General features: G+C 39.2%; 1 protein-coding gene across 12 annotated transcripts in view; it reads left to right on the top strand.

Annotated features, from left to right (window-relative positions):
* Positions 1-15,408, top strand: part of NRIP1 (nuclear receptor interacting protein 1) — a 100,203-nt gene that overhangs the window by 74,744 nt on the left and 10,051 nt on the right. For 7 of the 12 annotated variants that reach the window (XM_074532867.1, XM_074532864.1, XM_074532870.1 and 4 more), the window contains one exon: positions 7,295-7,343. The exons of the other annotated variants lie outside the window; for them this stretch is intronic. The gene's annotated coding sequence lies outside the window, so the exon portion shown is untranslated. The remainder of the gene's footprint in view (positions 1-7,294; positions 7,344-15,408) is intronic. 12 annotated transcript variants of the gene reach the window in all.

Raw genomic sequence — 15,408 nt, 5'->3', positions numbered from 1 at the left:
CAATACAGCCTTATACATGCAAATTGTTGATCTTTGAGATCTCTTGACAGCTGAGAAAATTTGTGAAGAACCCCAATTTGGGAGGGTCTGTGATGTGACTGTTTGGACTCAAAATATGATAACTTTAGTTGCAACTAATCAGTCAAAACTTGCTTATTCAAACCAAATATTTTGTGAATAACCTCTTCTTTCCCTGAATTACTTTTTTTTTTTTTTAACATAAACACATGTTGTAAGGAAAAGTTGGTAAGAACAGTTGCATAATTTACACAGCAGATGGGAGTATCCAGGGACTTGATCATATTTATCCATATTTAAGAGAATTTCAGTAATGCTATAGAAATGGTTAATTCTTATCTCACATTCTGTATTCATTTTTTGTAGATTTTAACCAGTTGGTGACAGGAGGTTGAGTTGTGTAAAAGGTGTTAGGTAAATACTGGGCAGTACTGCATTTCAATGCAATTAACTTTTGTTCATAAATAATTCAACCTATGACTTTAAATAAATGATCAGAGGAAAATAAAATGACGTGTGATTAAATCCAAGTCCTTGAAAACATTTTACCAGTCAAGATTGCCGTGACTGCTTTGGGACTTATAATTCCTCTGTTGAGAAGAGTCAGTTCTTAGAGTTGTGGGGATTTTGTTTCATTTTGTTTATTGTCAATTCTCAGCTTATCATTAGAGATATGAGTTAGACTCTTCAGATCATAGTTAAAAGAGAGACTGATGATGTGTTTTTTATAATTTTGTCTTGATTTTCTTAGAAACGTGGAATATATCAGCTTGAGTAGCCTTTGGTTTTCCTAGGTTTTTGGTGGGATTTTGTTTGTTTGTGGTTTTTTATGGAAAGTAGAAGCATTTTTTTTGCTGAATTGAAACTTTTGCTGCCAACCTTACTGATTGAGCATGACTGATGACATTAGAGTCTTGATGAGAATTTTGGAATACAATTTGGCCTGGGGTAGACTGCTCTATTGTGGATGGGGCAATGGAGAAGACACCAAATGAGGAAGAAAACCCAAAACTAAACACAACCCCAACCAAACAAATCAGATTTTAAAACCAATTCTTGCTTATAATGGGAGTATGCAGTTGATTCCAGGACTGGTTACCTGTATTACACAGCTTTTCCTCTGGAAATACTTAATCTAAGTTTTAAGTAAGAGTTGGTGCTTGAGTGTTACTATCAGTTTAGGCAGATTTTAGAGGTGAATTCCAGATTAGATCTGTTTTTGAAGGGTGGCTGTGCCCTGCTTGAGATTACAAAATGCTTGTTCCCCATCTCCACCCCTTTTCTTTCTGTTACCATGGTCTACCATAATAAAGAAGAGAGGAAGTGGAGGTGTTGCATAACTTGAAGTAAATAGATTTTTGGTGCAGATACTGAAGGCAGCCTTAACTCCACCAGTGCTGTCACGACCAGAATCCTGCTAATGCTAAAGGCAGTTGTGTAATTAATGGCCTTGTGTGCTGAGCTGAGACTGCTGCGAAACCTCTGGAGGGAATTGTTGTGTCTATTGTGTTGGTTAACTTTCCCAGAAAATACAGTCTGTTGCTGGTAGTTTGTTGGGGTGATGGGGGAGGATTTTGTAAGGTGTGATGAAATATTCCCTGGCATCTTTTTCCTGACCACTGGACGAAGCATCTGCAGCAACAGAGCCTGGTTGAAATGGAGCTGTTAATAAAAACGAGATGAGTTTTACTTGAGGAGGCAAGTGTGGTAAGATAAGAAAATAGAAAGCTGCACTTGAAACTTTCAGTGTATTTTTAAGATATTTTTGTTGTGAAATCATATAAAGAATTTGGACCTGGTTTTGATACTAGCATCTTACTTAGCACAACAGTGGTAAATGATCTAGAGTAGATGAAAATTATTTGTTGTTTTCTGTTCTTCTGAAGCCATTTATAAAACCTTGTTCTAAGTTCCAAAAACCTTTTTTTTTTTTTCTTCTTTGGATCTCGGTTTCTGCAACCTCAACCATAGGTGGCACTGACTATTAGCAATTAGAAGGTGGGGATGCCTCCCCTCCTCCCAGACTTCGATGTTTAAGCCACTGGCACCTGCTTGATCCATTTTCTCTCACTCTGGCAAAGAGAAGAGTGTGGCAGGTACCTGAGAGTTCAACAAATGAATAGGTATAGGAGTCAAGGCACTGACTGACTTTGGTCAATTTGTAAACTTCCAGCTTTTGAAGCTAGAATTTGAGTTTGTGTAACTTCATCAGGGAAAACGCTAATATTGATTACTGAGGGGGACACTCTTGTTTTTGCAGGCTTAGTTCTTGTTATTCAGGAGACTTGCAGAGGAGGCTCAGTCAGGCTTGGAGTAATTCAGTATTCCAGAGGCTGGGCACCACTGAGCAGTTCAGCACATGTGAAAAAAATCTGTCTGTCTGGATTCACTTGCAGCTGCAGCATCAGTTCCTTCGCTGCTGCTGGCACAGGCTGCTGCAGTTCTGCCTCTGCACTGGGGGAACCAGGGATGAATGCACACCCCGTGTTCTGGCCCATCTGAGCTGTGAGTGTATTGCAGCTGAGTTACACTGGTAAAAGACAGGTTTTAACAGCTTTCTAAAGCAAGAAAGTAAAAATGGACCTGTTTGGGCAGGAAGTGCTTAAATATGTGTACAGACATACTTGGCTGTGAGAGACCCTTGCTTCAGGATAGAAAGGACTTTATTGTACTTGGTTAGGAGAGACTGAAAGTGGTCAGTGGATCAGAAGAGCTGCTGTGCAGTGGCTTTTGCATCTCCAGTCCATGTAATAGTTCTTGCCCCTTTATTAGGACTGCTTCCTCATTTTAGATCCCTGAGAAATAGGGAAAGTTGGTGGAATTATATTTTTGATCATAATGCCACCATTTGTGTTTTCTTCAGTACTGATACTTTAGTTCAGTGCTGATGTGGTGTTTTGTTGGAGAGAACGTTGTTTCAGCACATAGAGTGGAAAACCCATATTACTGCATTTGACTGACATACATGCCCAGCTGAGGGTGATGGGAATGCCAGTAATTTGTCTTATTTTGGAAGAGAAAGGCATTTGCTGTAGTGTGCAATTCCTACTCCTTTAGTAGTAAGCACCATTGTTTCCTCAAGTTTTTGGTACCCAACTGTTGTTTGGTTTCACTAGTAGGGGAAAAACCCCCAAAAACCAAACCACCCATAAACTGTGGAGAGAATGTCTTGTAATTCAGCTGAAATTCAGAAAATCTTTCTTTATTTATTGTGTATATGGAGTTAATGTGCTACTGAGCAAGCTGCTTAATCTTCCCCTGTTCTTGCTGTTCCTCTTGCATAGAGTAGCAATATTCCAAAGCACTGCTGTGATATGTTCATGGATGTTGCTAAAATGTTCTGTTTTGTTCCAAGATGGAATCTCTCTTTTCTTGCAATTCTGACAGTTCCCAGTAGCCTCCAACATGGTTTAGACCCACACAGTGCATGTAATGAGAGGTCCTGGTGAACAACGGAGGAGTGAAATTACTGTGATCACTCTGCAAATAGCAGCAGCCATCTAACATCAGATATTTAGATGTCAGATTGAAACAGGTCTTTGGTAGCTGAAATGCCTCTGACTTGCCCCAATGTGAGTGGGGTTTTTTAATGACCTCAGTTTATGTATAAGCAATATGTAATTTAATTCTGTAGTTCATGCAAATCCAAAATAGTTTGGGATTTTAATTCCAGATTCATGTAGTGGATGGATAAGTCCATGGAAGTCCTTTCTGTACTTAGGATGTTGCTTTTGCTCTGCAGCTTGGTGGTGGAGTACATGATTTTTTTATTGATATTCTTATTAAGTTTTTAAATTGTGGTTGTATATTTCATCAAAAAAGCCCCTGATGCTTGGTCAACTTCAAACATTTTCTTCTTCTCAGCTTTTCTACCTGTGACTGTCATTTTAGCAGAGAATATAATTTCATGGAAGGGTAGTTCAGATGCATGTTTTTTGTAATTGGCAAGTGTGGACACTTGCACATAGTTACAGCTGACCGAGTACAGTCGGCAGTGGAAGAAGTATCTTACCAACAGTTTCCCACTCCTACAAAATTTCTTTTGTTCTCCAAGATTGATGAGGTTGGGATGTCAAAGGTTTTTGTAGTCATGATGGAGTTCAAGCCAGTTTGAAATTAAAACTGGCTGGATGAACTTCACTATGCAAAAATTAAGCTCATATTTAAATTTGCCAATTATACAAAAAAGAAATGTTAAACAAGGGAGGTTTTAGTACCTGAAGTGGCAAAGATTGTGCATACAAATCCCTATCAAGTAATTGGATTTTCTAGACGTGCATTAGAAAGACTTCATAAATACTGTTGTCTTTCCTTTGGTTATTATTTGTGAGGAACATGGATCATGCTTGCTCTTGAAAAATATACCCTTGCTTCAAGTAAAGAAACTGAAGTGAAATACAGGAATTTGTGGAAAACACTAGAAAGATTTTTTTTTCAGATATATTAGCAAAAAGGAGCTGCTTGTTACTCCATGTTCTTGAATCATTCAGGTTTTACTGAGCAGCTGGCAAAAATGAGTTGCATTCATTGCATGCTTTATCTCTTACATGTGGAAGTGAATTGCAAGAATGGTTTAAAGTCTGTTAATCTTTTGCTTTGCAATCTTACCCCCCATGCCCCCATATAAGTGGAGCTTTTTGGTCTTGAGTGGTGATAGATACGCAGTTATTTACTGTTTTTTCTCCTTTTTACCCTCCCACCTGTTTTTCATCAACAGATTAGAGTCAAGATGTTTTAGAGCTTCCAGTCCTTCCTCTTGTTCCTTTGGTCAAAATCACTGTAAAAATTGTGTTAACTGCTGAAAATTTTGGACTTTCCATTCATATGCATTGTGACAAAGTTTACTGCAGTTCAGTGGAAATGCTTCCTACAACATGGTAGAGAAATACAGCTGGTGTTGTAGGGACCATGCTACCTAGAATTTCACCTCTAGTGAGGCAAATTGATTATAATGTTTTATAGTGTGCAGTATCCTACCTTAACATGTTTCTGCTTGTCATTTTTTATAGTTTAGAACTCCATGCTGGTCAGGCAGGTTGAACAGTCTTACAGTCTTTCCTGGCATTGATGCTTTCTTCCTCTTTGTACCTACTTTTCCCCTACATCTTTCCTTTCTGTTTCATTATCTCTGCATCTCCTCTCAGTTTGTAAGCACTTTGGGGTGGTAGTCTGAATTTACAGGAATATAAAAGATTTTACAATAGTAATTATGCCAGATGTCAAGCACAGACAGACCTGCTCTCATAAACCTGGCAGCATATAAAGCAGGCAAGTGGATTTTGCATCCTGGTAGGTTATTCTTGGTCAGTCAAACTGTTCACCTTCCAAAGTGCAATGAGCAAGCTCTGGTGTACATGATTTAATAGAGAGATACTGAGGTGACTTTGGAAGCAAGGGTTACGTTTTATTTGCAGTAAAACGGAATTCAGACATAGACCCAGTAAATCCAACCACTCTGGTTTGAGGTGGAGAAATTATGTTCCAAAGAATGGAAACTTGCAGCATTAAGTCTGCTGTTTGGGCTGGGGAGGTTATTTGGTGAAGGCAGTGGGACACAGAAAGCTTCCTTGGTTTCAGGGGAGGAGGTCTGGGTTTATGCTTAGGTGCTCCCTCAGCCTTCACCTTGCTCCTCAAAAGTTTCCTCATCCATGTCATTGTTTGTTGTCATGATTAAAAGTAAGTAAGTAAGTTTTGGTCTCTCTGAAAAGAAGTATCTCCTTCTTTCCCAGGAGCAGTATTTTTTCACTCTCTGCTCTTTCTTGCCTCTGTGCCCTCTGAAGTGAGAGCAGATTGCATCAGGGTAGGGATATTGTCATTGTACCAGCTGGAGAAGTGAAAGAGCTCTCACTAGACTTTTTAAAAGTAGCAGCTCAGGGGAAGGGGAGCCCTTTGATGCTATATTTTAGCTCTTCTACATTATATTTTAGGCCTTTTGTACCCTTTTCTTCCTATCATTAGTCTTTGTGTTCTGTTGATCTTTTAGGGTATATCATTCTTTACTTCCCTTCCAATCATATGTAGTAAAAGAAAGGTATTAGGTGCAAACTGTTATTACAGTAGCACGTATTGTTGTACTGCAAAACCAATAAATGCATTTTTTCTTCTGTAAGAGGAAGAGAAAACACTTATTTTGGAGGCTAGTATTGCTCTAGGGCTTCATTTAATTGCTGTCCAGCTGAACTTGTCAGCATCTCACAGGTGCAGATGTATTTATTTTAAACTTTGTATAGACTATGATGAGGAAAAGGGAACAAACAAGTCTGTGAGGAAGGGCAAGCAACATACATCATTTGTGTTTCGGCTTGTGGTCTTGCAGGAGGTTTTTTGGTGGATTTGGATTAATTCTTGCTCTGGAAATTTACTGCTGAAAGAGAGGAAGAAAGAGCCTCCAGAGTGTAGATGATCTTCGCCTGGGGAGCAGTGCAGAATTGTAATGGAATTTCCTGTGGGAGAGGTGCCTGGGTATTACAGTAGAAATGAGTGTTTGTGGAAACAAAAGGGTAAGGAAAAGGAACACAATAAGTGGTTCGGTTATGTGGACAGAAATGAAAGTTATTAATGTTCGTAGAATTCAGATGAGAAATTCTAAACTTAATCTAGAGCAAGAGAAAAACAATTGAAAAAGTTAAAATAAAGGGTTATATGAACAGAGTGTCTTCAGGGGAAAGATTACAATAACAGCTGTGTTTTGTGTAGTGTGGAATGGCCTTTGGATGTTGTTAATGCTACACAAGTGTGGATTGTGGAAGTGGGGAGCTGAGGGAAGATTGAGTGAGGGTAATGATGAGAGCAGGAGACAATGAGTAAGATTCTAGAGAAGGTGAATGCAGTACCATGGGTGTGTTGTGTGTTCCTGATTTCATTTTGGTTGTTTGTTTGGGGCTCTTTTTTGTCATGGCGGGTAAATGGATAGTGGTATTAAATGGATAGTGTTATAATAAAGATAATCCCCTGATGACAGCTTTTTTTACAAAGTGGGTAGTATTAACCAGGCAAGGAGGGCTGTCCCCTCTCTCCTGGCAGGTTACCTTTACCAGCTTGCTCAGCTCAGTTTAACTGGTCAAGTTCTGATACTCTCACAAATCAACCACAAGTATAACCAGCTTTTGGGGAAAACTTTATGTTCATCTATTTATACCCTGTTAAGAAGTAAGACAGGCTCCCTTTTGTGAGCTGATACTGAATTAACAAAATTACTTTCCTGTTATTGTAGAAATATAATTATTTTCCACCATAAGTTTCTACATCCTGATTATAATGTATTTATTTTTGGCAGGGAGGAGTGAAAACCAGATTGACAAAGATCCTGCATTGACATTTGAAAGGTATGAGTTTTGTCCCTGAACTTGAAAGGTTTATTAACCTGTATTTTTTCTCACCCTGGACATGGAGTGGTAACTTTATCTCATTCACACTTGCTTTGGTCCTTATCCCTCTCAGGAGTTCCCAGTCAGATGGCTCATTTCACATCCCTGTATAGTCCTGATCTCATTCTCCTGATGTTGCTAACTAGAGTGCCAAGGTAACAATCTGCTGAGTTTCCTGAGAGGCTGAAGACATGCTCACCTGCCTACCAGAATTTCTGGCTTTTTCTCAACAAAAGGATTTTAAATTGTATGCTTTTAGTAGCATTAAGTCCCTTTGACAAAGTGTGTGGGGTTGTGGTTTTTTATGGGGCTTTTTCTCCTCTGGTATTCCTTTGTTGCCCTCTTTGGCTTGTACCTCCCTTTCCAATATGATTTTGCTCAGCATTTATTTGGTATTTGGGAGTTGTTTGTGGTTCTGTGAGATTCTGCAGGTACTCACAAGTCTTAACTGCTACTGAATGAAATCACAGTCACGTGTTCATTTGAGTTCTTTTGGTCTCACTGATGAAATTGAGCAACAGAATTTGAACTAAACTATCCTTCTTTAGCAAGATTATGTATAGACTGAAAATGAAAAGAAACAAAAAATGTGCTTTTGTAATAATGCAGGCAGTCAGTGAAACTTGCCTTCAGGTTATTGACAGGCCTTACTATATATTGATTTAGAAAACACTGGCATTATTGATGTTACATTGAGCTGGGAAATGACTCTTCCAGTTACATCTAGGAAAGATGGCTTTATATAACACAGAGAACATGGGTTGTGACCTGTCAGCCATGTCCAAATCTCTGTTCTGGCAGGGTACACTGGAAATAATGGATACTGATCAGCTGAATCCATAGAGTTGTGGTTATAGATAATAACTATCAGATAATGCCTTTATACTACATCATACATGGCTTCAGCTGCTTTGGTGCAGTTTCACCTGTTTATTTGCTAGATTCTTGACTTTTAGGCCTTTTGTTATGACAACTTCCCCCACTCTCACTGCATTCCTTCAGTACTCATCAAGTGAATAAATTAAAACTGTAATTTTGAGCTATTTCCCCCAAGGCTGAGACAAGATTTGCAGAGAGAAATTCACCGCCTACCTCCCACTGCCTTTCATTGTTACAAATTTTATTTGATGATGAATCAATACCAGCATGTAAGAAACTAAATCACCAGCAATGGTTGCTGTGTGTTGAACGACTTGAAGGAATAGCAACTCTGGGGTAACTGGTGTTGCACATCTTGGAAATCCTATGCTGTGTCCTGAATGAAAAAGAATATTGAAATTTTAATGTGAACTAATTTGCTTTTAGTAGTCATGATGCTTAAACTAGTGATGTGTTACTCGGTTTTAGCATGGTAGATACCCCTCTGTCCTATGCATATGTCTGTAGCTTTTAATATGTTTTTATTCATTTAGCTGCCTCTCTCATGCACAGATCTGCATGTGTGCATAACCTTGCCATTATTTTATTGCCCCGTTAAAATTCATAGGTGTACTTACATCAGGGAAAATACGTAAAAAGGAAGTACAAAGGTGAAGAACTTATTACTACACCTTTCATCAATAGGGTGTTTTAAGATTTTTAGAAACTTATTTGACATTTCACACATGTAAATATAACTATGGACAATAATTTTTCTAAAAAATTAGTAAAAATCGTACCTTTACAGAATTGAGGATTGATAGACATGCAGTCTTTCAACATAATCTATTGTTGTGGACTCTTGTTGTCTACTAAATTGCCCAGAAGTACTTTTGCTAGCTGTGGTATTTATTGTTGTTGCTGTATTGGCTGGTTGTTTGCTCCTGTTTGTCATTACCCCCTTTTAAAAGACAGCACCCTTGAAGTGCTTTCCATTTGGATCACTGTGTGGAAAGATGCCTGTTCCAGCTCTCCAAAGAGGAATGGATAAGAGCTGGCTTGCAGATATTTTCTACATGGTGTCACAGCCAAAAGCACCACTGGCTGCTAACAGCAGCCTGCACATCCCTGCTGCTCAATAAATGGGGGATTTGATCCAAAGTTCAGAACAAGCAGAAACCTCTTGCTTCTGCAGGTTTTGTGTGTGAAGAGTGTGAGCTTGTATTTAAAAGGAAAAAGCCCAAACCCACAATGGCTGCTGTCTTGTTTTATCAAGGGTTTGGTTGTGAAGATTAAAGAGGGTTTTTATAGTATAAGCTTGAGAGAAGACTTGCCATGACACTGAATGAACAGTTACTCACTGTAATGCAGCTCAGTTAAAGCAAAGGCTTTTTCATGTGTTTGTAAACTTAAAAAAAAAAGCTATGTGACTCCAAATAAACTTGCTGTAGGGTTTCACATTTTGGGCAGTTGTACTGCTAATAATGATGTGTTTCCTAGAAATGTTTTTAGTTGTGAAATATCCTCTATACACATTTTCATGTGTGCTTGGTTGTCAGAGTAAGCTGCTGATTTGTGGATGTGGAAGGATCTTCTGCTGGTTTGTTGTAATCATTGTCTGATTTACTTTCTTTTATTTTTCCCTTTCTAACTCTTCAGTGCAGTGAGAAGCTTTATCAGCTTTTCACAAACTAGGAAGGATAGAAATTCTGCTTGGAAAAAGAAAATAACCAACTTCCCCTTTTCTCACATTTTGCAAGCTGAAAGCGCTTGCAAAAGGGGGACTAAGGAAGAGCAGAATTGTACTGCCCTGAGGTCTACAACTTAAATCAATTTGATCTTAAGCCAGTGACTGTTTTAGGGTCTGATGAATCACTATCAGAGTTAAAAGCACCTATACCACAGTGCTGAGAAGCTGGCATCCCAGGCTCCAGATTTGTATCTGGCCCTAGTAGCTCAGGCAGTGCTATACCTTAAAAGGGTGACAACCTAATTCTTGTGAAGGATATTTTCAAAAGGGAGACAAGTTTTTAAACCTTTTTTTTCCATCTTTTTTTCATTTGAGGCCTTTTCATTAGTAGCTGAGACAACCCACTTACACAGGTAGAGAACTGCAAATGTACTAGCTCTGCAAAAATGGAGGAAAATCAGTAAACAAAAGTTCAATAGCTGAAACAAGGTGCAGAAGGGTATGTGATGGTGTGAAGGTTTTACTGGCAATGTCCAAGATGCCCACATACTAGTGAGCTAGGTCACTGCAAATGGGTTCCAGTAAAAGATTTAATATTAACACAGGCAGTCGTAGTTATAGACATCTCTCTGTCTAAATATAAATTGCTCCCACTCGTGTCTAGACTAACATCAGAGCAGTGCTGGTGTTGAAAGTGGGGGTTAAGAATTAAGAGCACAAGCCACACTATTCTTTAAATTGCTGCCTATTACAATGAGCATGTGAACTTTGTGGCAGCAGTGCGTTTTGAATGCCATGGTGTCACCCAAGGCACCTCTTGCTCAGGCATCAGGAGGGTGCGTGTGGCAGACGTGACCTGTAAGCTGAATATCTCCTGCATGTGTTTAAAGCTTGAGAATGTATCAGTGCGTGGATGGATGGATGGATAGATCAGTAAATGACTATCATTGCTGACTATTTTCAGCAGCTGAGTTTTAATGAGTCTTTCAACTGTTGCTACTGTGTTTAATCTGCTCACTTACTCAGCCTTCAGCATTAGAGAGGCTTTCTAGGAGGTAAATGTTGTCCTGATTACAGAAGAGGTTAGTTTGATTGTGTTCTGCACAGACCTTGAGGTTTTTTTTTGTTAATTGAGAAATATATGCTGTGCACACAGATAATTAGGATAAATAATCAAGCATTGTGCTTGGAAGTGCGCACCCAAATATACAATTGTTATATATGATAAATGTCTTGAACTGCTGCAGGTTAAAACCTGAGGTCCTGATTCTTTAGCACTGGTCTTGCTATGTGTTTGAGTGGGTTTTACAATTAAATTTGTAATGTAATGTGTATTAGCAATGGTTGAATAGAGGGAAAAGGATGGCAAAAAGTATCTTTCACTTCCTTTTCATTTAACATAAGAGCTTTTCCTTAGTTTATTTGCTGTGCTGCCTAATAGCTCTTATCAAAATAAATAAGGACAGAGCAGCTGCTCTTAAGTGTAAGGAATGCTTAAAACATGCAATGTAGCAATGTGAAGAAAACGAAGTGTAGTGGTATTTCTGGTAAGTCTACTAAAAAAAAAGATGCATCCAGGAGCTTTGATCAAATGCCAGCTCTTACATCAGTCCTCTTTGTAATCTTTCATGCTGATCTGTGACCTTGACCTTGTGTTTGTGTTTGTATGTCAAATCTATTTTAGGGATGGACAACCTAAGTTCACTTTAATAGGATTTAAACTCCAGCTTCACAGGATACCTTGGTAAAATATAAAAATTAAAATATTTGGGTCAGTAAAATTTTCAGTCATCTTTTAAAATTTCAGTGGGTTTGAAGACATTGACTTTGTTGTTCTTGTGGAAATGATTCTTACAAAGACATCTTTAGCTCACCAATAAACTCTTCTAAATGCAGCATGGGCCTTCTGCCTGGAGGTGGGTTTTTTTCTTCAAGCATCTCACCAGTGGCTGTGCTTTTGTTTGGCATTGAGTGAGGTTCAGCGCTGAAAGTAGTCCCTGCTCTTTGTCCTGCCTCGTGCCCCTTGTAATCCCGTGTTCCCACGGGGAGAGCTGCAAAAACAGAGCCTTGGCAGGATCTGTGGGGTTTCTCTGGGCTGTGATGAGCTCCTCAGCCTGGAGCCTTGCAGGAGCTTTGTGCCACGTGCACTCAGCAGATTGCTGAGCACAGCCCTTATTTTGAACACGAGCAAACAGGGCAGCAGAGTTGGTTGGTGTAATGCTGGCACTTTGGGCATACGGGTTCATAGAGCCTTAGTGAGGTTGTTGGTTTCAGGGGCATTGTGAAATAGGATCCCAAATTAGCTAATACTTGTGTGCAAGTATGGAGTAATAGATTTATTTTTAACAGGTCTTTTATTTCTGGGCTAATGTTATTTTATGTAGAAAATCACATGCTTTCTTCTAAAATCAGTCACACATCTATTTTACTTTGTTTTTTTGCTTTTTTATTTGGCATAAGTATCTGTTTTAACTCTCTTGACAGTAATGGAACAAGCAATAATAATAAGTAGCTTTATTTTTTTGCTATTGCAATTGTTTTCTCCATGAACAACTCATTAAAAACAGATACAAAATGTTTCCTTTCCACAAATTTGTGATGATGGCATATTATCTTCTTAAAATGCATGGCACCGTTATCAGCATAAACTTTGGGAAATTATTTCAAAGTGTATGTCCTTACCGTGAGGGATAGTTAAACACTTCCCCTTACCAGCTATCCATTTTTTTTTGCTATGCCTTCGTGGCAGTAAATGTTATTTTCACTGGTTTTGAGTTAAGTTGGTATTTTAATTGTTCTCATTTGACTCATGGCTAGAGGTGAGGTCCTGTTCTTCATGTGTGAGGATCAGATGATCGTCTGTATATATTTATAAGACCAAGTCCTTTTAACATTTTATTTAGGGATTTATGCTGTGAATGTTTTTAGATTAACTCTGGCATCCTGAAAAGGACTCTTTGTCATTTTGTCTTTACAGGATGTTATGAGCCTCTTCTCCCAAGGTTTCACTAAAGCTGGTTCTTAGTTTTATTTTGAATTTTGCTTGGCTTTATTGCTGTTTTGCAGAGGAACAAAAAATTAAAAAATTATTTGAACTGAGCTAGTAGACACCATCTTGCTAATGCAGATTTTTCCTTTCACACTTAAATGTATGTATATGAGCCTTTTCTATGTCCACAACAGCCTTTGTAAGCATCATCCACAATTAGCTGAAACCTCCTATTAAACCAGAAGCTGTTGTGTCCCTTCCACTCACTTTAAAAACTTTCAAACCCAAACCACAAATCATCTGGGTCTCTAACATGGTTTTATGGGGGTTTTACATATAGTTGAATGCTATGTGACTGTGATCCTGTATTTCACCTTGCCTGGAATTCCTGTGTATTTGTGTTCAGCTAGCTGAAACCTATTCTGTTGAGAACGCTACAAAGTGGCTTTCATTCATAGCCATGAAATGCTTGGTCCCAAGTGAAACACAGCTATTACTGTCAATAAAATACCGTGCATTACTTTTTAGTCCTTTGTTGCACTCTGACATCTGAAACCTATTCTTGGTTAAAATAACATAAAGTGACTTAACATATGCCAAACCACTTGACATAGTTGTTCCAAGAAATACACCATTTTAGGTCACTGCTATCAGTAAATGCCTGTATCTTTAGATCCCTCCAACAAGCAGGAGGTCAGAGTTGGGTGGAAATGCATTATCTGCATGCATTGATCATAACTCAAAAGCTTTACTCAGGAGAGGACATTGATTTCTTCAGTGTATATTAATCACACTTCATTCCTGGGGAGTTGATGTAGAGTTAAATGCATAATCAGTGACTTGGTTTTGTAGGTGTCAGAGTGAATGGAAATCTGTTTGAGTTTGCTTTTAATTGCTTATTTATAGGCGAGTGGTTTACCAAACATTGGAAGGGGCATATATATTGTTGTACATGTTGTATATTGTCCTCCTCCGTTCTGAAAACAAGTCTTTGTGTAGATTTTTGTATGTTTTTTGCTCTTGGTCTCTTGAATTAGAAGACTCAATTAGCCAGTAGCCTTTCTGCTCACTATTTCTGAGCTTGGATCAACACCCTTTCCCACGTTAGTTGAGATTCAGTGATACGTGCTATTTCTGGATCCCTGTCCTTAATGGATGTGTGATGGGGGTGTAACTTCTCTGCATTATCTTTTAGTTTCTGTCCTTTTTGTTTTCGGCAGCAGAAGACCATTGAGCACTGACTCATGGGGCAGGCTTAGGTGTCAAATACTTGATTCCTTCACAGGTGGTGTCCCTAAGTTGAATGTCTGTTCTTCTTCATTCCTTACGATTAGCAAAGACTTGGCAGAGAGTGTGTTTCTGAGTTCATGCCTAGAGTGTTAGCAGGCCATAATCAACAAGTGAGCTTGAAGATGTCCTTTACAGTGCCATTAGAGAGCAAAATAGAAATATTCCTCCAGTAGTACTTGTAGGAAGAAATATACATACGTGAGTCTGAGTAAGGAATTGACTGAAATGTTTGTGAAACACCAGATGAACAGCAAATTATATGAACAGCGTGGGGTATTCTGTATCTAGGAGTGATCATTTCTGTGATGCTATGTTCTTGTACTTGTTAGAATAAGAAATACTTAAGGTAGGCTGAGCTGTTGTTGGAAGAGTGTCACAGCGTGAAAAATGGCCACACGTGTTTCGTCTCTGAACTTTGCAGGAGGCTTTGACGAGCAGGCCACATTTAGATTAAGCTGTGTATGGTGCTTAAGTGTGCTTGTAAATCTTGGAGAGGTGAACCTAAGGCTTTCACAAACTCAGCTTTCATGGCAATTGTCTGCCCCCCATTTCCTCCTTCCCATTTACACTTTTTTTGTGGGTTCATTCGGTTTGGGGTGATGTTGGATGGGGGATTTTTTTATTTCTCAGGTAGGATTTTGGTTGGTTGGTTTGGCTTTTTGTTGGGGCTTTTTATTTTCATTATCAATTTCTTTCCTACTCCTCACTGGTAGCTTTATGAAGTAAGATATAAAACCAGTGTAACTTCGGGAGAAATGTCTGCCTGTGGCCTTCTCCAAGCTGTGCACCACGATCTAGAAGACGGCTTGAGAGCCAGCATTGGATGAGTCTCAGTGTAGCCAGCAGTGCTCAGAATGTGTGTTTTCCACGAGGCAAAGCTTTTTCACAGCGTTTGAGGTGTTCCTCCTTGCGTGTCTGTCCTGGCAGGGTACACAGCCCTGCCTCCCCAGGCAGCCCCCTCTGTGTGGGTATGGAAATCTCCCTGACATTTCCACACCTCCTCCCAGCACACGCTGGAAATGTCGTGTTCCCCCTTGATATACATTACATACTATCCGAAAGCTCCTCGGTGTTGTCATGGGGTGGTGTTCCATGGTCGGAGTGAGTCACAGATTCCCGCACTGGAGAATCCCATGTGAAATCTGAGGAGTGGCGGGACACTTGAGATGAGGTGGCTGAATCCCCCTTTCCACACC

Source organism: Zonotrichia albicollis, chromosome 2 (assembly GCF_047830755.1).
Source record: "Zonotrichia albicollis isolate bZonAlb1 chromosome 2, bZonAlb1.hap1, whole genome shotgun sequence".
Taxonomy (NCBI): Eukaryota; Metazoa; Chordata; class Aves; order Passeriformes; family Passerellidae; genus Zonotrichia; species Zonotrichia albicollis.
Note: the sequence above shows the minus strand (reverse complement) of the source record. Positions and strands in the feature narration are given on the sequence as shown.